Source organism: Numida meleagris, chromosome Z (assembly GCF_002078875.1).
Source record: "Numida meleagris isolate 19003 breed g44 Domestic line chromosome Z, NumMel1.0, whole genome shotgun sequence".
NCBI classification, from domain to species: Eukaryota; Metazoa; Chordata; class Aves; order Galliformes; family Numididae; genus Numida; species Numida meleagris.
In genome coordinates this window covers 74,747,977-74,760,452 of record NC_034438.1, presented here as the reverse complement: position 1 = coordinate 74,760,452, position 12,476 = coordinate 74,747,977, and the positions used below count along the sequence as shown (strand labels likewise).

Below are 12,476 nucleotides of genomic sequence, written 5' to 3'. Positions count from 1 at the left end.
AGGTGCTTCATTCTGAAATAATCTAGAAATATAGATACGTATACGTATTTGTAGTAGATAGGTATTGCAGACAACAGTTCAGTTTTGCCTTTTTATATTTTTACTTTGGATTCTATGGGCTTTTAATTGCCGTGAAGCCATTTAAACAATATACTAATTCAGTGGAAAGATCAAATACCGCTTTTATTAAAAAAAAAAAAAAAAAAAATCTTATTTTTTATCTTAATCTCTCCTCGNNNCCCTGTTGGTTTTTTTTTTTTTTTTAATCTCCCCTCCAAAGCAAGTCCCAGTTTTTGCAGTGTATTCTTGCACAACATGCTTTCCTGATCACTAAGTGGAAAGATCAAATACCGCTTTTATTAAAAAAAAAAAAAAAAAAATCTTATTTTTTATCTTAATCTCTCCTCGTGGCAAGAATAAATACCATTTAAGTTTATTTTAACTTATCCAGCAAAAAAAATCCTACTGGAAATTGTGCGTACAATTTCAGTCCTGGTTCCATATGCATTAAAGAAAGAGAAGAGGAGCAGCAGCTATGCATTCTGGCATACCTGTGCTGTTAACTTCAGTGTAGCCAAATTTCACTGAGGAAATGTGAAATTATTTCAAAACAAGTGATTTTACTACTGTTCTTGTGCAAACTCAAATGCCCGTAAGTAGTAATGGGATGGTGGGGGAAAGGAGGGTTGTTCTTACTGCCAAATTAGTTCATCGTCATGCCTTCATCATCCTTACTATTTGGGCACAGAATTTGCAGTTTCCTCTGAAAAAAAAAGGAGACTTCGATACCAAATTGCATTCTCTACTTGTCCAGATCTGATCTTCTAAAGGTAAAGCATTAGTCCAACTGAAAATGAGGACATCTAGAAACACAGTTTGTGTGCGGGATAATCCTCAGCCAGAGGAGCCCTGCCTGCTTCCTGGGGCGCTAGTTGTCACTGCAGTGAGGACCTCCTGGTATTGCTGATCTTTACAACCAAATAGTTGACTCAAATTGTTTAGCACAGAGTTGAAAGCAAAGCAGCAAATCTGCATATAATGCCTAATTATGCGCCTTTATATGGAGCATTAACTAAGATTCTGAGAACTATTACAAAGAAACTGAGCTTTTTTCACTTACTATTAGACTTTGTCAGAAAACTTGTCTCTGGAATCTTAATTATTCAAGCAGTCATATGCACTGTGAAAAAAATCCTACAGATTATAGAAATAGAAAGAAATGTTTTGCTTTATAACTGGTATATTAAAATATGTAGCAACAAGATTGATCTTTCCAGCATATTGTGTCTGGGGGTGAAGCTGTATCTTCCGTTTCCATACTCTAGCAGTTACCCAACGTTTTCAGCCCTAACCTTTTCAAAACTGCTGTTGCAGAGAACAAGCAATGTTACGTCTGGCACTGAGTTTTCAAGTATTCATTCCATGGCTCTCCTTCACTGCGATATAAATGCTCCTCTCTTCCATCCACCGAGATAAACCTTAATGCACAGCTAAAGATGGAAGTCCTTTATCATATCTCTTAAGTGCTACTGAAGTGTTTATACCAGTTATTACATATTTACACAATTATTTATTTTGCTACTACCGTGCCTAAATGATCGTGACCTGTGTCAAGTCTTGGATAGGAAGCACCAGCTCCACTATTGTTACAGGCAGAACTGTAGAAAGGCGGCTGCATACTTAGATCTCATTTAATTTGTTTCCCCAGGGGGTTGTATTAGTAGTGTTTTCATTAGACGTGTTTTTACAGATGTCAGCTATCCAGATATGAAGTCTCTGTGGTGAAGGAGCAGTCAGGAGTTTGGCATTCAGAACAGAAAGAAAAAAGTCAACTTTGAGAGACTAATTTATAGAAAAATAATTTACTGACTTTCTGATGTAGAAATGTACAGTAACCCCATGGCAGCTCCAACGTGAGTAATTGACATCTTGCAAGCAGTTATTTTCAGTTCTTAACTTTAAGAAATGCTACAGCCTGTTGTTCCTCATCACCAAGGACTAAAGTAGTGCTCATTAACAACGTTTCTGGAGAAGTGGCATCCCGTACTCCTTTTATTTCCCCCCAACTGAAATACTTGTAGTAGTCTGACATCATTTTAAACAATTTATGTTTTGCTACAGAAAGTTTTGTTCTAACAATATACACAGCAAGTGCATGGTTGGTGCAAGTATGGTGTTATGGAACGTTTGACTGATTTGATGAGGCATAACTGCATCGGCAAAATAAGGCATTAACATTGAAACAGGCTTACTGGTAGCAGGGAGGGTAGGGCACAGCCCTAATGCTGTTTAAACAGCTACTGTGCATCGCTCATAGTTTTAGCTGTACTCAGAGAAAACAGTGAAACAATTGTTTTCAGAGAAGACTACAGTTCACTGTCATCAGGAGATCTGCAGTACAGATGGGGAGAGACTATTCATCAGGGAGCGTGGTGAAGGTAAAAGAAAGACTTACACATGTGCTGGAAATTCTTTACTTAGAGGTGAGGCCCTGGAGTGTGGGTGCCATGTCCCAGAGCAGGGATGGGGATCTGGGCGGCCTGATGGAGACGGAGGTGTTCCTGCACATGGCAGAGGAGTTGGAACTGGGTGGTTCTTAAGGTCTCTTCCAACCCAAACCCTTCTATGCCTAGAGCAGCAAAATTAAATCCTCAGGTTATAAGTTGAGCAGGCAAATTAAGCTAGTAAATGTTGTATAGAACTTAGGTTTAAGTGGTAATGGTAAGCCTTCAGTGTTTTTTTATTTGTTTAATAGCTTAGTGTAAGTGAAGGGATTTTTGGTTTTGTTTCTGGAGATAGAGTAGAATTGAACTGGTCTCACATTAAGAGACATTAGTTGTACAAGATCCCAGACTGGTGGTGTTCTCACCTGAGAAGGCCATTTTTGGCAATGAGATTCTAGTGCAGCAGGTGATGCAGGCGAGGGCTGTAGGGCACTGCAAGCTATTATTTGCTTTATAATCAGTTACACGTGAAGGTCAGGAGGACGGTTTGTTTCAGGCATTAAACCGACATGCAGCTTCCCATCCAAATAAGTCAGACAGCTTCATGGTTTGTTCTTAAAGCTAGCTCTTTATGCCAATAATACTGATACGTTTTCATGAATATTAGTACCTATTTTGTGTAAACCATTGAGTGCACTTGCTTCTTTAGGAATCATTCAAGAAACACTGAGAATCTTTTGTTTAGACCGTGTAACATTTTTGATGTTTGTGCAGCAGTTACCGCTTCTGATGTGTATGCGTATGATATTTTGTATGCTCTAGCTTATTGGCACATCCCCATTTTTCTGGTGATAATCCAGTGATTTCACTGCAGAAATGGAGCTAATAACCCAACATAAACAAACTAAGCAGGATGTCGAGATCAAGACCAGACCACTGCCAGAAGGAATTGGTAGGTCTGTCTGCCTCCATGAGAGGGCACTGCTCTTCATGGAAAGCCTTGGACACCTTGACAACGTGTCATAACCTAAACAGAAATAGTCAAGCTCAGCAAGAGGACATCTTAAAAGGTGTTATCTCTGCATCACAGCATGAGGGCAAAGCAATGCCTGTGTTGCATTACTTCATGCAACATGACAATGTCTTTCCTGAAGCAGTTGTGAGAAAGGGCTCCTACAGGCAGACTGGGGGTTGGCTGTATAACAGGGCTCTCCTTTTCTCAGCAGCAAAATGAGAATAATGGGGGCAAAGGTTTCCTGTTTAAGTGGTTCACAAACTGCTTTAACCTCAGACTGTGTGTTGAGCTGGATGCTGTCTTCTTAACGCCATGAACGTGGTAGTTACTAGCTTCTAACAGGACACTTCTTGAGCAAATAATTAGAGATTATTTAAATCGCCTAACTTCTCTTAGATAAATTAGTATCCTATTTCATTTTTCTGAATAGTTATGGATTCATCCAGAGGTTTTCAGGAGAAAAAATGCAAAAAAGTTTTAATCCTTAGCTCCTTATTTCTATGTGAAGGAAATTAAGCAAGTCGGGCTGCATGCAACCTTTCAAGAAAAGCTGTTCAGGGAACAGCTGAAGTTTTGCTGCCCCTGGACAAGGCTGCATCTGATGCAAGGCAGTGCTGTCTGCTCCTGCCTCCTTCTCTGTTGGTAAGAGGAAGAGGGTTCCTCATTGTACTGATGTTTTGATGGACAGCTAGCTAGTTAATGCTTGGCTGTTACAGGTGCTTGGAAAAGAAAAGGTCAGGCTTTGTTTGCAGTACTCCGTAGGTTGAGTAAGTAAGTAATTGCACGGGTTTTAGTGAAAGCTTTTATAGGAAAATCTTTTCCTGACTGATTAATATCTCAATATTAATAAAAGCAAATTCCTATTATCCTAACCATCAGAACAGATGCTGCTGGAAATAAGCCTTGAAGGCACTCACCTCTGCTGCTCATGGAACCTCTGCCTCTGCATGTGTAACAACAAGCTCCTGATTTCTCACTGCAATCCTATGGCCCCACGGTGAAAAGAAAAGCAGATTTCACCAGCATACCATGATTTGTTTATGATGAAAGAGGAAACACATATTTATTAGGTAATATGCCTGTGTCATTTTATATTCTCTAAGTTGAAAGTGATCTTGAGCAGGGAATTCATTTTAAAAAAAAATCAGCATCTACAGAAAATAAGTTAATAATAAGCTAATAAGAAAATGTGGGCTTTTTTCTATCTGTCTTCTAGAAAGGTGCTTTTCGTGTGTGCTCAAGTAGTCTTCCACAAAGCCCTGCAGGGGCTGCCTTGTGGCCCTTCCTTGGAGTGGGTTAGGACACTCACAACACCCGCCCCACCGCTCCTGGAAACACCTCACACCACCACAGGGAAGGATCCTAGCCTTAATAAACGCCTGTAGAATAAATAAAAGAAGTAAATGGTTGCCCATGTCCTTACTTTGTTTGCTGCTCATTTTACCACTCAACTGCAAGATAAAAACAGCTGTCGTGCTAGCTTTGGTTTTACACTAAGGCTGGAGAACAACCACAGAATCAAATGAACTGCAAAGCAATTTCTGGTGGGTTTGGTTCAAAATGTGTTTTATATAGACTTGCAGGAAAAAAAAAAAAACCAACACGGGGTGCTCTTAGTTTCATAGTTTCAGTAAATGATCTCTACGGTGAATGAAGTAATTAGATGATCCCTGTGCAGTTTGAACACATACATACGTGTTTTTAAGCACGCAGGTGAAGCGGGAATGCCATCACCAGAATCCACTCGGTCGCTCTGCAGGCAGAGGGGCTTGCTCTGTCCCGCAGCACGCTCTTGCTTTCCTCCTGTTGCACAGAGCAGAATTTCAGCGGCTCAGCATCCAGATCACCTAAAGCCATTCTAAGACGGAACAAAGTTGTCCTTGGGGAGATGGGAGGCGGCGCAACCTGCTCCACTGCTTGTTTCTCTAACGAAACGAAAGCCAGCCACACAGAGCCCCGCTGCCACTTGTGGCTTTCCTTGCTGAGGTTTCTGAAATCTTGCATTTATTCATCTCGGTCTCATAAATACGTGTTTTTAAAATGCTGCAACCTGAGCTCCCTCCTCCAGCTCCGATTTTGTTATCACAGTATCTATTTTAATGGCTATTAAGCTGCAGTGTCCGTGCCTTATCTTTGTCAGTTAATGTATCTAATTCCACCATCCCAGAGGGAATAAACCTGAAGCTAAAGCCTGCAATATATTAAAGAATCAAGAACGCTTATGCAGAACAAACAGAGGATTTAGCTTGGATAAACAGCAGAGAGCTCAGTGTCTTTTATGTCCAGAGCTCAGGACTGGAAGAAGAAAATGACTATAAATCATCCCTGTGAAACAACATAACATAAATGTTGTATGTTTATTTAAAACTTTATACAATCATTTATCTGGGCTATAGCTCAGTTTCAAAAAGTGCTCTGCTGTAATGAGGTACTGAGACTAGCAGTGATCAAGAGTGAAATGATATATGGTCTTCAGCCAGAATTTGCTTATGGGAAGAATGGAAAGCACTTAGGCAGACACCGAGTATCTATAGCCAGCAGATCAAGCAGGAGGATAATTCAACAATAACAAAAACTTTGATAAATTTTTTCCTGTTTCTCTTCAAAATATCACATTTCTTGCAACGTGACATTGTTTTGAGAGCTAAGCAACCAGCAATTTATGCCTTAATTTTCACACTTGAATAAAGGCTGATTTGTTTTCCATGTCCAAGGTATGACATGTTGCTCCACCAGACCCTAATTTTAAAAGGGCTAAATCTTCTGGGCTTGCATTCCAGGGAGAAGCGCTCCTTCAAACACGCTGCTGCTGCCGCTTGCTCACACCCTGAGTTCCTGCGGGCTCGCAGCTAGTCACGGCTAACTTCTTACTCACAGGAAAACGGGGAGCCATCAGCTGCATGCGTTCTGCCTACAGAGATGGGCGGAAAACATAATGCGGCACTTACAGCAGGAGGAGAGCTTTCCCCACGTGCTCTGTGGTCTTCCACGGCACTGTCAGACTGCCCTGAAGGTTCTGGTGCTCGCCTCAGGCTCCCAGGCCGCCGGGCCGCCAGGACAGGGCTCGGCCCCAGCTTTGCCTCTGCCACATCCCAGCCATGGGTCAAGCTGACTTCCATTGTGTGGCCACACCCTTGCACACAGCGCTTCCCATCGCCGTATTTCCCCCTTACGTTTCGGTGCTGTTGGGGCAGATCTCTCTCTGGGGAAGCGCACATGGTGACATCAGAGATCTCACCAGTGTCACTGGCTGGGACTGCTTCTGCTGATGCTGCAGGTGCTGTCCCCTTCCCCAGTGGCCACGTGCCTGGCAGATCTCCCATTGCTTTGGCAGCACTCTGAGGTTCCGGTGCCCCTGGATTTTTACGGCTGTCAGAGCTGACCTGGTGACACATAATCTGCATCTTGAGTTTTTTAATTTATTGTAATTTCACATTGTTGCCCATGAAGATGAGGACCTGTAGAGGTGAAGCAACCGAGGCACTGTGTCTGCTGGCACCAGCGCCAGAGGTGAGACCTTCTCCCTCTGCACTTCCCCTCCGCTGGCAGTGCCCTGTAGAACAGTGCTGTACAGAGCACAGGCTCATAAATATTTCTGTGGCTATGCAGCTGCGGATGTTTTCAAGCAAATATATTTATTATGTCAATAACAATAAAAAAAGATGACTTATTCAATAACTCATAATGGTTGCAGAGCTGCTGGAGGCGAGCATGGCTCACTTTACTTTAGATAACTTATAAATGTAGATAATTTCCATGACAGACTGAAATTACTTTCTGGTGAGTATTTATCTGAGATTTAATTTTCTTATTAACCCAACCTATTCTAGAAAGCGGGTGGCAGTGCTGTGGTCTTCCTTGTTCTGCTCTCCAGATGCAAGCAGCCACATCCAGAAGTGGTTGGTGGAGGCAAAGCAGCAGGAGAGGAGGGAGCACTGCGGGCAGGCAGGTTCCCCCTCCATACCAAGGTGAAACACCGGGCTCAAGGCACTCAGCTATGAACCCAGCGAAATCCCAACAGCCCCAGCATTTCGGGTGAGTTCTGTTGGAGCTTGGATGCCAACAGCAGTTATCGTACAGAATGAAAAATGTACAAGGAATGAGCTTAGGATAGCGTTTCTGGCTTGTTGTTTAAACCCGATCTTTACAAGCTGATAGGTTTAGAGTTTATTAACATGTTTGTAGTGAATGCAAAGTACAGATTGTATAATTTCGAAATATGAGAGTGCTTTATTGGTTTAATTTTGCACATGCAAAAAAAAACATACAGCTGCGGGAGTCTGTAACTACAGGTCCGGTTGAAAGCAAACCTTGCTCTAACACCAATAAAAGTTAGCAACAAATGCTGGAAAACTGGAGCTATATACAAAAGTGCCATATGGCTGCACAACTCCACTGGGTGTGGGCTCCTGGGCAGAGGTAGTAGTGCTGGGGTCGATTCCTACTGACCGCTGCCCCACTGCACTCTGCCCCACTGCCCCGCTGCCCCCCTGCCCCACTGTGCCCCTGTCCTGCTGTCCCACTGTCCCGCTCCGTACCACGCAGACACAGCGCGCCCTTCTGCCTTCACCGCCAGAGAATTTACTGATGATACGCAACTAAATATTTAGTTGTGCAGAGGACAGCTTGTCACAGACAGCTTTGTGGCTAATGTATACAAATGCTGGTATGGTGCTGGCTTCCTCCCCGCGTGCACAGAGATACACACGCACCAGCCGCAGCCTAAATAAGCTGATTTATTTGTTTCAGTTATTTGATAAGTGCATCATACCTCAAACCCTAGGAAACCACTTTAGGAGGATTATAAGTTTTATGATGTGAAAAGATTACCCTGAGTGAGCTGAGCAAAGTTTACATTCAGAGCCCGTGCAGGAGGTGAGGCAGTCACAGAGGCTGGGGAAGGGCTCGCGAGCTGGAAAAGGGATTTTCTCTGTTGCTGCACCTCTAGTCAGATTTTTACGCCCTTCTTCCACTAAAAAAGTCGCCCTGGAACGCCTGCGTTGCAGCTTTTCTCTGCCTCTCCATCAATAGTGAGAATGTTGGGACCAGAGCTTTTTACAGTGGGGAATGGCATGTTACTTAAGTAAGAGAAGGGCAGAGGGGTTGGGAGACGTCATGGGGACCCTACACCTCTCCAAGCTCAGTGGGCTGCACACACTGACCTCGGGTCCGCCACCACCATGCCCCACAGCAACAGCCAGGGGGCCCTGAGCTGCAGGAGGTCGTGGGCTGTGCAGGGGCTGGTACAGTTGGCCTTGCACACATGGACACGGCACAGCAGTGCTGCAGTGCTCACCGTGCAGTGTGGCCGCAGCAGCAGCAGCACTGCAGACCCGCAGCAGCCACTGGTCACGCTCACCGCATTCTGCTTTCATGCATTGCCCCGTTAGTGCAAACCCGACTCCTGCTCTGCCCACCACTGCCGCTGCTGCTGCTGTGTGAGCGGCATTCGCGTTGTGTTGTGTTCTGCCTCCTGCGCCTTTCATGAGGGAGTGCTCATGTGTCACCAGGAAATACTGGGTAGCACACTTTATTAGCCTCACAATCCCAGGGCCCATCAATACTTGTCGGGGCCCGATGAGATCATGCCACCATTGTTAATCAGAGCGGAGGAGGAGGTGGGAAGCGGGATATTCCTGCAGGAAGGAATCCGTTCTGTAAAATGTACCGCGGGCTCACGTGCAGAGTGTTTTCTCAGTACAAAAAAGCAGGGAGACGATCAGCCTGTCACTGAAATTTAAGCTAACTTCCATTTAGTATCAGACAGCTCATATTTTTTCAAGAAGAGGAGAAATACGGCATAGCTGAGTACTCCTGCGAAGAGCGAGTGGATCCTTCTATCAGCTTCCGTAAGGCCCATTACTTAGGAAACCACTTAAGTGTTCTGCTGGCTCCAAGCAGGGGGAGTGTTAGTTAATGGAAAGCTGTTAGACTGAGGTCTGTGGGAGAAGCCTGAGATACCCTGCTGACACCCCTGCTGAGAACGCTGTCACGTACCGAGCCTCCTTTGCACACCTAGCTGAGCGTGAAGCACAGCGCTCAGCGTGCCACATCTTTCACGCCACACACAGCACGAGGTCCCCCTCTGTCACGTTGGGTCCGAGTGGCGTCATGATGGGAAATGGATGGGTGCTCAACAGCCTAGCAGAGAAAATGCAGAGGGGTGGAACGAGCTGTATGCAATAACTCCTCCTGATGCCGTAGTAGTCACAGCCGAAGGGACCCGGCTGAAAGATCTCGGAGTGTCCCCGGAGTTATTTTAAGAATTCTCACTGAAAACCCTTGATCTGAGCCATGTCAGCACTCCTGAGGGTCCCCCCGGAGTCTGCTGGCACAAGGTGCCTCATCCACAGCTAGTAGGGTCTCTGTTCTCACAGTGTGGTGGATGCGCTCTTGTAAATGTTAAACACAGCACCACGCTCATGTCTTTTGTTAAGAGGAAGCAGTAGACTTTCAAGAGAGCATTTCTCCTTCTCTGAACTAAACGCATGGGTTCAGAGGGTATAAGGAGTGGAACGCATTCTTTAAAAATTCCAACGGGAATAAAAAGCAAAAAGCAGCAATCACAGATCAGCAGATGCTGTTACAAACCAAACACACTTGGCCTCACTGAAAAGCTCTTGCCTCTATTTCTAAGTGAACAGAAGTAAACGCATCTAAATGAGATGCAAATATGTTTCCCCGTGACCTCTCAGAGCTGCTGACCCTGCTGGGTTATCTGCATTTCGGTCCTACTCTGAGAGGAACACACGTTTGGCAATAGCAGCCCGCTTCCAGGGCTTTCCTGAAGCACAGGCAGAGCCAACACCACTTCTGTGCAAGTCCTGACGTAAGTGATGACTGCACTGGGTTCAGGGACAGCAAAACCGTTTGAAGCCATGAATTTACTGCCCACTGATTAGCATAATTCCTGCAGGTCCCATGAAATTCTTTTAAATGGATATCGGATACAAGAACAAAGCTGAGAAATCAAACGCAAATCTGCTTTGCTCAGGGCAAAACCTTGTGTTCATATTTCTATCCCGTATCGGACTCTTCCACTTAACAGCGCAACTGACAAACAGAACTAACAAGCACTTAATCTGCCAGTTTGGGTGGAGTACCTGAGCGCAGAAGAGGCCATTGGATCGTGCAGCTGCATTTTGTGCAACCGAGGGCTTTATGTTTCCTCCAGCTGTGCCTGGAGGGAGCCCCGCAGCCTCCCCATGAGCACAGCACTCATCTTGGCGAAGGCAAGTAAGCAAGCATTCTGCCTGCACTCGCTCCAGGGTGATGGGAGGAGAGCTCCTCGGCCCTTCCGACAGGGCTGGATCCCGAAGCAGCCAGCAAGAGGCAGAAAACTTTTCTAACCCCATTTGCAAACGATTTTCATAAAACTCTTCTGTAAAACTTCTGGGCTCTGTAATTCAACACCGGCCCTGAGCTCCGGCCTTTTACTGGTGATGTATCTTGGCCTGATCTCACGCTTCCAAAACAGGGAGCCAAGTTTTGAAAATTAAGCTCTTGGGCTGAATATGGGTTAGACGTGCCCTCGATCCAAGTACAGCAGTTCTCCAAGCTGTTTGTACTGATTTACAGTGAAAACAGTCTTTCGATGACTCTAGGTAGTTTTTCCTCTTTTTCCACCAGAAAAAGAAATAAAATCAATCATTTTAAACTGCTTTGCTTTCTGTTGTCTTCTGGAGTCCTCATGGAACAGGTTCTGGTCTAAAACTTACCATTTCCTTGAGATGAGCATACAGCTTTGTTTTACCATCTCCGTGACATCTCCCTAAGCCACCCACCTGTGCTGGGTGCCAGCTTGCTTTTCGTTTTGCTCTGCTCTCAGACAGGTGCCCATTGGTTTGCTCCCAGTGCTCGGGGCTGCTTGGAATACCGGCACCAGGGTCAGCAAATGGGACTTCCAGTGTCCTTAGGATAAAATGCAGGCAAGAGGCAGACGACGAAAGATTTGCCACTTGTGTCTTGAGGTAACTTAAGTCAGATAAAGGATTCATAAACGTATGTATATATGTATTGCTGGTTGGTTTGGTTTTTTTTTCTTCCCTTTTCTTGCTGGCTTGTGTTACTCCGTTTTTGCTTGTCTAATAATACAACGGCATATTAGTTTAAAGCTAACTTAGGAAACTATGTAGCATCAGGGACTCATAACTTCTTACACTTCTGGGAACTTGCTGGGGCACTCAGTGTTCCCACAATAAGGTGGGCAAGGCGTTTGCTGGCGAGACATCACATGGCAACTTTGGGATGCCTTTCATTCACCATCTGGGGTTTCTGTTTTCTTCCTAACAATTCCTTAGATCTCTTGGGAATGCTGCTGTACCTTAGCGACCCTCTGTGGGGCTGAGTGTAGGTGATATTCAGAGCACTTTCCCCACCCGAGGCACCACAGAAGGTCACTTGCACGGCTCTCTGCAGTCAGTCATCCTCATCAATCAGAGAGGCACTGCTCTGCTTCGCACTCATTTAAACCAGGATGTGTTTGCATTTCTCATTAATTTGTCAGCTTCCATTTGGGAAGCATTCTCGTACAATCAATGGAAGTCAGCAGGTAAGTCTAAATATTTGCACAGGCTGTACCTAATGAGATCGCTTCGGCAGTGAGGTGTCACTGGAATGGGAATCCATCCTTGGAGAAAGGGATGCCAGGGTAGGTGCCAGCGGGCACACCTCCTTGCACACACACTTCCCCCACAGAAACCCGGTGCTGGCCCTGCACACACGGGCACCATGGGGCGTGCGGTGCCAGACTGAGGCTGACACTGCAGCTTGAGCCTGTTTTCTTCAGGAACAGCAGCTGGAGAAACACGCTTATCTGTCGAATGAGACCGCTGTAGGTTCTTGTAAATCTAATCCAAGCCAAGGAGCAGTTCCTTCATATCCACTTTCCACCTCACTGCTTTGACCGTGACACACGCGCGGGCCGAATCCTGCTCAGCTCACGTAAGCAGCCAGGCTTTTACTGATGGGCCCAGAGTGCTGCTCAGCCTTAGAAAATCCAACGCCGCGCTCGCTTC

The 12,476-nt window shown here is 45.1% G+C and overlaps 1 long non-coding RNA gene across 1 annotated transcript; it reads left to right on the top strand.

The window, feature by feature from the left end:
• Positions 425 to 4,868, top strand: LOC110389262. The gene is made up of 2 exons (XR_002433098.1): positions 425 to 4,529; positions 4,676 to 4,868. It is a non-coding gene; the product is annotated as an uncharacterized LOC110389262 (long non-coding RNA).